Source organism: Colias philodice, chromosome 15 (assembly GCF_061535455.1).
Source record: "Colias philodice isolate Cphi_HAF_F1 chromosome 15, ilColPhil1 Martin Lab GWU primary, whole genome shotgun sequence".
Lineage (NCBI taxonomy): Eukaryota > Metazoa > Arthropoda > Insecta > Lepidoptera > Pieridae > Colias > Colias philodice.
In genome coordinates, this window is record NC_143100.1 from 6944938 (window position 1) to 6958907 (window position 13970).

Below are 13970 nucleotides of genomic sequence, written 5' to 3' on the forward strand. Positions count from 1 at the left end.
GCGACAGGAAATAATTGCAAGAATACAATATTATTTACACTTGTTCTTATAAATAAAAGCTAAAATGAAAAAAAAAAAAAACCATAAAAGTGAAAAATAAAATATTAAAGTTACCATACATTGAAAATAGAATAAAATCTATATCAATGAAGGTTAAACAATTACATTGTTAAACTTAAAAAGCCATCTTCATAATCATCATCATCATCACACACCACACCACACACGACACACACACGTGAACACACATACACTCGCATGTTTAAGTTTGTATTGAATTTAACTAAAGTAGTTAGCATGAATTTATTTGGCTAGTATACTAGCGGTCCGCCCAGGCTTCGCCCGTAGTACCTACATGTTTAAACTATCCTATCTCTCAAGTTGGATCGAACTGCACATGGTGTGCGAATCTTATTATAATCGGTTAAGTGGTTTAGGAGTCCATTGAGGACAAACATTATGACACGAGATTTATGTATATATATTAAGATTAATGAATTAATATTGTTATCATCATCACTACATGGTATAAAACAAAGTCGCTTTCTCTGTCCCTATGTCCCTTTAAATCTTTGAAACTATGCAACGGATTTTGATGCGGTTTTTTTAATAGATAGAGTGATTCAAGAGGAAGGTTTATACGTATAATAACACCCATTAAATAGTGGAAAAGTACTGTTATTTTTGAGGTTTCTAATGTGATGTCGTAAATAATTACATTTTTTCCACATACAGTGCAAACGCAGGCTGAACCCTACGAGTTTTATCAAAATAATGTACTAACTATAATAGTACACATTGAAAAGGTCTACAGAAAAGTCCGTGATAGTATATGCCTATCTCTTATGGATAACCCGCAATAACTTTTTTTTGTCATTTACTTTTTACGACAAATAATAATGGCTAATTTTCGAAGCGATTTTAACCAATAGGTACAGCATTAATCCTTAACCAATTAAAGACCTTGAATACATTGTTCATTTAATATAGATCTATATGGCCCTTTACACCGTATGATTTAAGTGAATATTTTCGAAGATATTACAGATTTAAAAATTGCGGGACGTAGCGTTTGCGGCGGTACCGGCCGGCCGCCCGGCTATATATTTTTTCGCTATGTATTTAATATTTATATTCAACGTTCACAGTTTTTCTGTAGTGTATTTAGTATCAGCATTGCACCCGTGCGAAGCCAGGGCCAGGCGGGGCGCTAGTTAGTTATAAAAAAAATTGTTTTGTATAGAAGATTGTTGATGTACCCTAATAGTTTATTTTTTAGCCTAAGGAATAAAATGTACCAATGGAAGGTACTTGTTCCCACAACACAGGGAATCCTAGAGTAGGAACAATTCAATTTCTATGCATCGTATATTTTCGAAAAAAAAAAAAGTTATTTTTTATTGTTATTTAATTTTCGCGGCCGACCCTTTCTATCTCTCTTGCACTTTAAACTATCTCTCCATATACACAATCATCAAATTGTTATACTTACCTACTTTCACTACGTTTTTATTTGTACATATTTAATACTTAACAATTGAATTAGCGTCTGGCTAATTAATTTTAGATTATATTATGTTTGAAGAACATAATATGAAATTTACAGACATTCTAAAATAATTTGAATTTTTTATAAAAACGAAATAAAACATTGCGTCTGGCGTCTATTTAACAACGAAAAAAACGTCTTGCAATAAAAAAATTATGTCTGATGGATTTATCTAAAGGCAAAATATTAAACATTACGCGTTAAAAAATAACTTAAAATTAAGGAAATTATCCTGTGCAGATAAGATGCGCACTAAAAATCGCAACCACTGCGACCAGCCAGACAGCCCGGACTCTAACCGAAATAGCAAGAGGAACAGTATATCAAAAAACCAACTATACTAAAATGACTTTTTTTTTAACGTTAATAGCTCCCGTACCATAACGACGGGTAAAATAATAATTTCAACTATTACGACTAAGGTAAAAGCTCCTAATACGGCGTTAGTCCAAATCGCTTCCTATTACGGTGGTATTTCTATTTTCGAGTTTTATTCCTGTTTTATTAATTCTAAGTACACCAAAACGTAAACTATTTATTCCAAATTTATTACTTCATGACTTAAAAAAAACGTTTGCAAGTATAGCACATAGACAACACAACAATATCAATCAAGCTATGTAACGGCATCGACGTGAGAGGTGTTTCCATACAAGCGCGGAACAACAAAAGTAAGTACACTAATATGTATTTATAAACTAAGTTTTTCGTATTAATAAGCCGTTCAGGTTTGTATATGTATTGTTTATAGCATTTTCCTACTATTACACTCACTATTTAAATACCTTGTTTCATATTTGTAAGTCATTTTTAACCCAAAAAATAAGAAATAAAATACCGCCGTAATACGATACGAATTTAATAGATTAATCCTAATACGGTTGTATAACTCCGAAATAGGAAAAATACAGGGCAGAAAGAGGAGGCAGAGCGGGTGCGCGAGAGGGATCCTCACGCGGACCCGGCGCAGACGTCTTATTGGGCGTCGTCGCCGTGTTGCGGCCGCTTTACACGGTCGCAACGTGCCTCCTTGACGAAGGGCGCCGGGCGGTGGAACGGGGAATGTAATCCATCGTCCGGTGCGGTGAGGCGACTTGAGACGTGTTCCGCTCATGCCGCCAACGGGAGGGAAGAGCAGGCAAACCACCTTTCCTGTTCTTGGCTTGCGCCTGGCCTGAAGATGGGCTGCCGCCGAGGGGGTCGCGGAAGAATTCTAACAAATACCCGCGGCCCCATCATTAAAGCGGCTCGACGGTTATAACTTTCAATTTATTTACTTATTGAATTAGTTCCAAGATTAGTTGAAATAATTATTAATCTGATAAATTAGAAACCATATTCTGCGGTATGTGTTATTAATTAGAAATCCAGTTAAATATGAAAATGGTTGAGTACAAAATGTTTGTTTCTTAGAAGGGGTAAAAATAGGAAGGTGTATTTTAATTTATCACAAATCATTTATTTTGTATAACTGTTGATTTAAGTTTTACACATCTGAGCCAAAAAACTGTTATCGTTTGATTAAGCATTTACATTCTCTTGTTTATTGAATTTTTGATTGGTCAGAATTAGGATTATTAAAAACACGAGTAGTTTTCCTATTACGGTGGTAGTTATTTCCAGGTAACTCTGTATTAGGTTAAATGATCTCCTATTACGGCCCTATTCATAGAACATAAAATTACCAGATTTAGGGTTGCGTAAATAAATAAGAAGTTTTGTGTCTTTTTTTTGTAGATTCTTATTTGATATGCGTGATTTTTTTTTTTGATAAAACCAAAAGCATAACTGAAACACAATAAAAGTGAATCAAAGTAATCAAACCAATGGTCAACCAAAGAAAAACTTACAATTTACTTTACTAACACATTTATATTATTTGTACGGAACTTCAATTAATACAATTTCTGACCCTCCGTATTAGGACTTAGGAGCCGTCTACCGCAGTAATAGGCTCTGACCAAGATCATACCTCCGTATTAGGGAAAATCGACCTGACTATTTAAATATTTTTTTAAAATAAGAAATATCATGAAAATAAACATAGACTCAACAGAAATACAAAATTTAAGTTCCACTTTTAACGATCAAGTGGTTTGGCACCTTCAGAAAGACTTGCAAATGCTTATTTTTGTTACTTACTTTCAAATATTGTGAAATAGCTCCGTATTAGGTGCTTTTACCTTACGACTGTATTATTGTATATCGAATTAATTCGATGTTGTTTGGTTGTTCGTTGGTTATTCACAGATGTGAAGAATTATACATACATACTTATAAAATGTAAAAATGTCCCGTAGTGATGATTCCATTTCATTCATTTTAAAAATTTCTAACAAATCTGTCCAGTCTTTAATTTCAAAAAAACTATATTTTAAGTATCCTTGAACCCTTTTCTCATTTTTCTTGGTCACATATTCTTAAGAAGTACATACTTATAAATACTTATAATATAAAGAATAGCAGCTCTTGCGTTTTGTATACGTCTTGGATATCATAGTATGTAATTATGATAATTCAATAGGTGGTTTCATACAGAGTGAGCCGCATCGAAAAGTAATTGCGAAGATCATAGGCGAGTCCACACAGATCGAGTAGTCTCGTGAATCATTTTCCGCGCGTAGCAGCTCGGTCAGTGTGAACGTGGCTTGATCAAATAGCGGCTCGTCGTCGTCGGCAAGGAAACTAAATTCACATTGAACTACACGGCTACATTTTGTGTTCGAATCGTATTAGCTAATCTGGGCACTACACAATATATTGATATGCAAAGGATATTATATTTATGTAGCTTTCCAATCCGTCGATATTTATGAGCAATGTATCTTCATGCTTGATTTATATTAGAATCAGAAAAGATTAAATGTTATAATCATTTGTATAAACAAAGGCTAGGCTTTAACAATAATTATAAAGATATTCTGCGCCTGCCCGTGCTACGAGCAAATAATAATTAGCAAGAGACCGCTCAGGACCGGGGAAGATGGAGATTCACGTCTCAGAGGCCAAGACCCACTTCGGGGTTTCAGCGCCATAGGGGTAGGTAGTAGTATAAAAATATTCTGTATTTATCCGTTTTCATAAACACCGTATATACGTTTTAGTTTATGTTAAAATGTTACATTTTTTATAACATACAATATTATTCTACTTGTTACATTTAGTATCTCATAAATTCCTAGGTACCTACATGTACTCTGCGTATTTAACTAAAATAATTTATACTCTCGAATAAAGCATGCACCTAGTTCAGTTTTTAATTTTATTATTCCCCGTTTTTAATATTGGTAATACGTTAAAATTTAATTAATTTCTTAAGTAATAGGCAGCTTACATCTAAATTACTATATATTACTTGCTATTACTAGACTATTGTTATTAAAGTATAAAACGATAAGTTTTCATCATTCCAATTTCAAGACAGGGCAAATCAATATAATTATTATTGAACACATTTTATAAAATATATTGAAAACAAAGCTATAGATAGCGATGATACAATAAAAGAAAGTGGAACTGTAAAATTTTATTTTATATGACGTAGAGCTTTACATAACATTAATTTAACAATTATCTACTAACATTAAGGTTTTTTACAAATGAAACATTGAAATATTTAGTATGTATTTAATGAATATTTAAAAAAATAAATATTAATACTTAAAAGATTTTACTTAAATATTATTTGTTATGTTTTAATATACACCGTGTTAGTGTTTTCTCGTCCATTTCCTATGTTTGTCACTCTGCAGCCATCGCACTTGCCGAAAAACCAGCCTTTTGGAAAACCATCTTTGTCGACCTGAAATAAGTTTTTAATAAGTTTTTAAACGTTGAAACGAGGTCATAATCTCATGTTTGAAGTGAAAAAATAAATATATTTTTTTAATACGACCACATCCTTGGCACTCTGTTGGTGACGCGTGAGCTTAGAACCGTGGGGTTCTGTGTTCGATTCCCGATGATGACGAAGAATTGGCGTATATTATAAGGCACATAAGTATAACGTCGATTTCAGCCTCACTTTCATCGAATTAGTAAATTATATTACGAGGGACTGATCATTCTTAAACTGCTATTTATTGTTCTATTTGTTATACTTAACTCCTATTTAATAGTAAAATACTTACTTCAAACTCCTCCCAGTCATCGGGCCTAGAAAACAAAAATTATCAATTATTTTTTTTATATAATTTATAAAATAAATGTGCTGTAACATCCAAATAAAATATATTTTTAAATATAAATTGCTTGCCATTAACATCAATCGTATAATATTTATTATCTGTATTATTCATCTGTTACTTTGATTAAACTGCATAGTAAATACTGGTATTTTTTACACGTATAAAATGACGATTTCGAGTTAATAAGAAATCTGAAATAAATACGGTTATTGTAAAAGTCAAACTCACCCCGGCATAGGTCTCGTTTAGCAAATGTTTACAAATGTTAACAACAAAAATTAAAATAATTAGCAACAATAAAAGTGTAAGTGAAATATTTAAAACTAGCAATGCCCTGCGGTTTCACCCGCATAGATAGCGATATCGTTACAGTGAAAAGTCTACTATAGGTCGGACTATAGGTTTAATTTTTAATCACATGAAAATCACCTTTACCCCGTCCCGCACTACGGCCTTTTTTTTTGTTTTAGTGGGGAAATCTTTCATAGATACCCACGGCCTCCGGGGGAGGGGCCATGGGTTATGTCGGATTCCTACCGACCAAAACCCCACTGTGTTCCGTCAAGACGCATATTGGTAGAATTCCTCCGTGACCCCCGCACTACGGCCTGCTCGAACAGTATACCTACTATTTTCTGTAGATTGACACTTAAAAATTCGTTATATCTTTTGAATGGAATATCCAATTCTTTTCATTTAAAAAGTATTTTGCTGGTATTGAAACAGTCTATAATAAAACATCATTTAATGGGATAAGGATTAATATATGTGTATGGATAACATGGTTTGATTACTGTCGGCACTTCTATTTACTTTGAAAACGTAAAAAAGTTGTTGTAGTAACATAACTACTGAAGATGGACATATGGTATCGCGGACTTTCTTGTAGATATTGATCCATTCTATAATACCGTAGAACATTTTTTTGTTCTATCTTCAATAGATTCCGCAGCGCACGCGATGACAGAATTTTTATTGAGGATTTTTTTACACCTTAGGTTACATTATTGCATTTTTGGTAAGGATCTCAAATTTTTTTGAAAATGCAATATAGCCTATGTTGCTCAGTAAAGATGCAGCTTTCTAATGGTGAAAGAATTTTTGAAATCGGTCCAGTAGTTTTTGCGTGAAAACCATACATACATACATACATACATACTTACAAACTTTTCCTCTTTATAATATTAGTATAGATAGTATAGATAAAATAAATAAACTGAAAATTGTTATGGAGTTCACCGTCTCGGTTTTTTACTTACTTTGGTTTAGGATTTGCTTCAAATAAACTTACACAGAAAAAAAGCGTAATCACTAATATATGAAGTATTTTCATGGTTTTGTTTATAAAATAATTTTAATTCAATGCTCAATTAGGCGAGTCTGCCGCGCATAATGAAGGACCAATTCCCGTACAGTTTATTATATACCTACAACAGGAAAAAGTACTTCTTCCCGTGATAGCCAAATACAATTAGATATTTGGTTGTTATTACGTAAATATAATTTTATCATGTTCGCGTTTAAATATGTAAGTACTAAGTAGATATTTTTAACAACACATGGTAAACCCATTTTTTACATCATGAGTCTGCGTTCTGAGAGAACGATTGAGGGTTCTCAAGTAACAGAAAATTCCACCACCAGACAGCACGACATCGACAACAATAGTCAATACCACCCTCCCCTTGACTATTGGCGATCTACAACTGCGACCTTTAAAAGATGTTTCTTCCCGCGCACAACAGATATCTGGAACAAACTTCCTCATTTCCAAACGACTATGAACTGGGGACCTTCAAGAAGAAGAGTATAATCCTACTTGAAAGGCCGGCAACATACTGTCTCTGGCACTGTGGGGGAAGCGTCTGCTCTGTTGCCTCCTCTAGCATACCAGAAAATAATTGAAAAGGCGAGTCCATTTGCTGTATGTCTTCTTATCCGTATCTCTGAAACATGATAGAAGATCACACCGAAAGCGACGTTAATGAAGCGGTTTAAATGAAATTGACAGTTTGGAGTTCACGTTCAGTTTTTGAGAATCCCAGCTAACGAGTAACGACGGGTATAAAGGTTGGATGCAATGGTATCATTTTCGCGTTTTTAGTAGATGTTAATTATGACAGCTTCCTCGTCTAAAATAATAATTTCAACTATTACGACTACGACTGTATATCGAATTAATTCGATGTTGTTTGCTCGTTTGTTATTCACAGATGTGAAAAAATATACCTACTTATAAAATGTAAAAATTTCCAGTTGTGATGATGATTCCATTTCCTTCATTTTAAACATTTCTAACAAATATGTCCAGTCTTTAATTTCAAAAAAACTTTATTTTAAGTACCCTTGAACCCTTTTCTCATTTTTCTTGGTCACATATTCTTAAGAAGTAGATACTTATAAATACTTATAATATAAAGAATAGCAGCTCTTGCGTTTTGTATACGTCTTGGATATCATAGTACTTATGATTATTCAATAGATGGTTTCATACAGAGTGAGCAGCATCGGAAAGTAATTGCGAAGATCGTAGGCGAGTCCACACAGATCGAGTAGTCTCGTGAATCATTTTCCGCGCGTAGCAGCTCGGTCAGTGTGAACGTGGCTTGATCAAATAGCGGCTCGTCGTCGTCGGCAAGGAAAATACGTTCACACTGACCGATGATGATGTGCTTTTTGTGGTTGTGGTTCCGGCTACATTTTGTGTTCGAAGGTATACATACGTATTAGCTAAGCTGGGCACTACACATATTGATATGCATAGGATATAATATTTATGTAGCTCTCCAATCCTTCGATATTTATGAGCTTTCGGCCCGCGGCTTCGCCCGTGTTTTCAAAGAAGAACCCGCATAGTTCCCGTTCCCGTGGGATTTCCGGGATAAAACATATCCTATGTGTTAATCCAAGTTACCCTCTATATGTGTGCTAAATTTCATTGTACATAATCGGTTCAGTAGTATTTGCGTGAAAGAGTAACAAACACACACACACACATCCTCACAAACTTTTGCATTTATAATACAATAAATATATTATGTATTATAATAGTAATATGCTTGATTTAGATTAGAATCAGAAAAGTTTAAATATTGTAATCGTTTGTATAAACCAGGCTAGACTTTAACAATAACTATAAAAATATTCTGTATTTATAGGTTTTTTTTACAGTACAATAGGGGAGCGCTTGGCCACGACCTCGCCTGATGGTAAGCTGAGATGTGGCCTAAGATGGAGCGCGCTGCCCTAGAATGTACCTGTTCACTCTCCTTTTGAAGACCTCCATATTGTACTCATCGGGGAACACAGATTCAGGAAGCATGTTCCAGTCCCTAGCGGTTCGAATAAAGAATGACGATCCGAACCGCTTTGTCCGGGTACATGGAACGTCAACCATGTGGCGATGCCTATAATCTGTGCGCCTCGACGAACGATGGAAAAACGGGGATGGCGGAATTATAAAATATATTATTTAGGTCGTGCAATTCCGCAGCGCACTCACCAAAGTGTACCCGGTAGAAATAGGTTTCATAAACGCCTTATATACTTACCTACGTTTTAGTTAATGTTAAAATGTTACATTTTTTATAACATACAATATTATTCTACTTGTTACATTTAGTATAATATAATAAACTCCTAGGTACTTGTAGGTAGGTACTCTGCGTATTTTAGGTACTAAAATAATTTATACTCTCGAATAAAGCATGTTGTTCAGTTTTTAATATTGATAATACTTTAAAATTTTATAAACTTCTTAAGTAATAGGCAGTTAACATAACTGACTATGTTATTAAAGTATAAAACGATAAATTTCCTTCAATCTTTTAATTTATGGCCTTTTTCAAGATAAATATCAAATCACTATAAATATTAGTGAACACATTTTATACAATATATTGAAAACAAAGCTATAGATAGCGATGAAATTTAATAAAAGAAAGTGGAACTGAAAATTTTTATTTTATACTAGCTTCCGCCCGCGACTCCGTCCGCGCGGATGTGGGTCTTCGCGTGGATGGTTTATTTCTCCATTTTGAGTAACTCTGACAATAACATCTTATAAATATCTATTGGACCCAAATACGGCTAGGCCTATAATAATACCCAACGTGTGTTCGCGGTTCTACAGAACAACGTCTATGGATAAAACTGAAAAATTAAGATTATTTTTTTGCTACGTATTTTTCCAGAATAAAAAGTATCCTATTTTACGCACAGGATAATAATGTATAATTATACCAAGTTTCATCGAAATCGAACCGTTAGTTTTCACGTGATGTCTTCACATACAGACAGACAGACAGACAGACAAAAAATTTTTTAATCACATATTTGGGTTTTGTATCGATCCAGTAACACCCCCTGCTATTTATTTTTTCAATATTTTCAATGTACAGAATTGACCCTTCTACAGATTTATTATATGTATAGATGCAGACGTAGTGCTATACATTAATAACATTTATTTATTTATTGGGGTACATCGACAGATCGAGCATCATTCCTTAAAAATAAATACAAAGTAAGAATATTCTAATGCTTGACCCTATTATAGATGTACACTGTACAACAGCATTACAAGAAAAACCAAAGATAAATGTAGTCAATGAGGATGTTTTATATAACTAAAGTAAGTATATTTTTGCACTGATACTGATATTCACCACATTCACACTGTTCCATGTTTAAATGTTATTTTTATCACGAGATAAGAATTAAACACGAGCATATTAACTACGTACCTATTATCTCGCGCGACAGCGTATGAGTAGATTTAATTTAACATTTATATCTACTAACATTAAGGTTTATTATTTAAATGAAACATTAAAATATTTAGTATGTAATGTATTTAACTATTATATTATTTTTTAATTTTCATAAAGATCGTGTTAGTGTTATATTGTCCATTTCCTACGTTTGTCACAGAACAGTTATCGCATGTGTCGATCCAGCCATCCCAGCCACGAGGACCATCTTTGTCATGCTGAAATAAGATTGTATACATTTATTATTTTTAAATAATCAGTTAAATGCTTTTTATGGTTCATTTTTAAGATAAAAAATTTCGATTCATTTTTATATTAAAGATAAGTACTAAACAATGGGGAATATTTAATTTAATAGTAACATTTGTACACTAATGTCATTTAATTTTTCATTATATTTTAATATTTTTTTAATAAGACCGCCTCTTTGGCACAGTGGGTGGCGCGTGAGCTCAGAACCGTGGAGTTCTTTGTTTGATTCCCGATGATGACGAAAAAAAATGTGCAGGCACTGAAGGCTAATTACCTACTTGTCTCTGAAGAAAATTGATTAATAAACTATTGGTATGCACTATGCATAGGTAATACTTCTAGTACATGGGACTTCACATAGGTATATAGAGACAGACTAGAGTTTATACCATATTTTTAATTCAGCTCCGTCAATATAGCAGAGGTGCATCAATGATATATATATATATGTTTCTAAAATGGGGATATAAAGGAGACAATTTTTTTTGTTTGGAGAATAGGCCCACCTCAATTTCTTAGCGTATATTAATGAAATGTGTGTTAATTTGTTCCTTGAAGTCCCCAGATTAAAGTGGTGACATTACTTTTACATGATTTAACCGGAATCTTTGGAAATACGTGTGCAAACATTCACCTCATTACTACATAAAAACTAACTGATAATGAGCGATTTGTCTTGTGTGACCCATCCGAATCATTGGGTACAATATATTTAAATAAATGAATAAATAAATATACTTAATATTATATTAAATTAAATTAATAATATTAGAAAACATCATATACCTACATTGTCACGATTCCAAGCTCGGAAATCGGACACAACGAAGGTACTTATAGAAAATAGATATAAGTGGGTGTACCCACAGGGTGTACCTCATATTACTGGACCTTGATGCGATTTTAGCGATTGGGAAAACTGATTCAATAAGAAATTATTAGTTAAGTAACTAGGTAGGCTTAGATTTAGGTAGGTATTTAGGTACGTGATATTTTATGACTAGGAGTAGGTACATAATATTAGGATAGGTATCCATTTGCACAGCTATTCTATTATTCATGTTCAATTGTAATATTAAAGTTGTAGCAATTTCATTTTAAAATAGGTAAAAAAAACATTGTTTACATTCATTGCAAATTGACGCAGGGGGCTACGACAGGAGGAATCCCGAATCTGACATATTCCATCAAAGCAGCCAATAGATATAACGTTTCGTTACACGGATTTTTTTAGCTGAGTAGAAAAAAATTGTTTTATTTGATAAATGACAGGATTTAAAATCGCTATCAATCATATTCTTCCATATAAATAAGAATAAAAACAGTTTCTAAAGTGGTTTATTGAAGGCAATTTTTTTCGCTTTTTTGTTTTATTTTCATTCTATCGATAAAAACGTTTCGTTCCAGTTTTTTTTATGTTGGCCATTGTTCTTGGTTTGTTGACAGCACTACAGCAGGGATGATATCAAAATAAGGCTTTTTAATTCGATTTCATGATTCCGGTTTCGTTTGTAAAACAACGAAGCTTCAAAATTCATAATATAATTTTATATTATTACACGTTTTTTTTTATTACTATACGTTACCGAGTCTTGGTGGGCCCACAAAAAATAGTCTCCTTTCCGCTCGAAAGCAGAGAAAGTTGCGTGAGTAAGTAAGTCTGTTTTTATACCATACATGCATAATTTTATGGCGTTTGTTATAAGGTACATAAGTATAATATCAATTTCATTGAATTAGTAAATTATATCATGAGGGACTGATCATTCTCAAACTGCTATTTATACAATTGTTCTCTTTGTTATAATTAACTGCTATTTCGTAAAAAAAATACTTACTACTTCAAACGCCTCCGAGTCATCGGGCCTAGAAAACAAAAATTATCAATAATTTTTCATATCCATACTAATATTATAAATGCGAGAGTAACAATGTCTGTCTGTCTGTTACTCAATCACGCCTAAACTACTGAACCAATTTGCATGAAATTTGTTATGGAGATATTTTGATACCCGAGAAAGGACATAGGCTACTTTTTATTGCGAAACTAGCGACCCACCCCGGCTTCGCACGGGTGCAATGCTGATACTAAATACAACGTTTCGTTTACTTTTTACGTCATTTACTTTTTTTGTTTTTTTGTCATTTACTTTTTACGACAAATAATGGCTAATTTTCGAAGCTATTTTAACCAATACAGCATTAATCCTTAACCAATTAAATACCTTGAATAAATTGTTCATTTAATATAGATCTATATGGCCCTTTACACCGTATGATTTAAGTGAATATTTTCGAAGATATTACAGATTTAAAAATCTCGGGGCGTAGCGTTTGCGGCGGTACCGGCCGGCCGCCGCTATACAGTATTTACTATTTAGTATCAGCATTGCACTCGTGCGAAGCCGGGGCGGGTCGCTAGTTTAAAATAAAATAAATAAACATAAAAAATTGTTATGGAATTCCCCGTCTCAGTTTTTTACTTACTTTGGTATAGGATTTGCTTCAAATAAACTTACACAGAAAAGAAGCGTTATCACTAATATATGAAGTATTTTCATGATTTTGTTTATAAAATAATTTTAATTTAATAGTAAATTAGGCGAGTCTGCCGCACATAATGAAGGACCAATTCCCGTACAGTTTATTATATACACTACAGGAAAACTAATTTCTTCCTGTGATAGCCGAATACAATTAGATATTTGGTTGTTATTACGTAAATATAATTTAATAATGTTCGCGTTTAAATATGTTTGGAGATATTTTTAACCACACAGGGTAAACCCATTTTTTACATCATAAGTCTGCGTTCTAAGAGAACTATTGAGAGTTCTCAAGTAGCAGAAAATTCCACCATCAGACAGCACGACATCGACAACAATAGTCAATACCACCCTCACCTTGACTGTTGGCGATCTACAACTGCGATCTTTAAAAGATGTTTCTTCCCGCGTACAACAGATATCTGGAACAAACTTTCTCATTTCCAAACGACTATGAACTGGGGACCTTCAAGAAGAGAGTATAATCCTACTTGAAAGGCCGGCAACATACTGTCTCTGGCACTGTGGGTGAGACTGCTCTGTTGCCTCCTCTAGCATACCAGAAAATAATTGAAAAGGGCCCACATTTACTGTATGTCTTTCTAACTGTATCTCTGAAACATGACAGAAGATAACACTGAAAGCGACGTTAATGAAGGGGTTT

The 13970-nt window shown here is 33.4% G+C and overlaps 2 long non-coding RNA genes across 3 annotated transcripts; both read right to left on the minus strand.

The window, feature by feature from the left end:
- Positions 1-5162: 5162 nt before the first annotated feature.
- LOC149482302 (uncharacterized) lies at positions 5163-7127 on the minus strand. Of its 2 annotated transcripts, none has more exons than XR_016316713.1 (3): positions 6996-7127; positions 5680-5704; positions 5163-5351 (listed from the first exon to the last, which is right to left on the minus strand). It is a non-coding gene; the product is annotated as an uncharacterized LOC149482302 (long non-coding RNA). The 2 variants fall into 2 exon arrangements; XR_016316714.1 differs by lacking the exon at positions 6996-7127 and adding an exon at positions 5965-6038.
- Positions 7128-10572: 3445 nt separating this feature from the next.
- On the minus strand, positions 10573-13364 carry LOC149482303 (uncharacterized). Its single transcript, XR_016316749.1, has 3 exons — positions 13248-13364; positions 12599-12626; positions 10573-10726 (listed from the first exon to the last, which is right to left on the minus strand). It is a non-coding gene; the product is annotated as an uncharacterized LOC149482303 (long non-coding RNA).
- Positions 13365-13970: the final 606 nt, after the last annotated feature.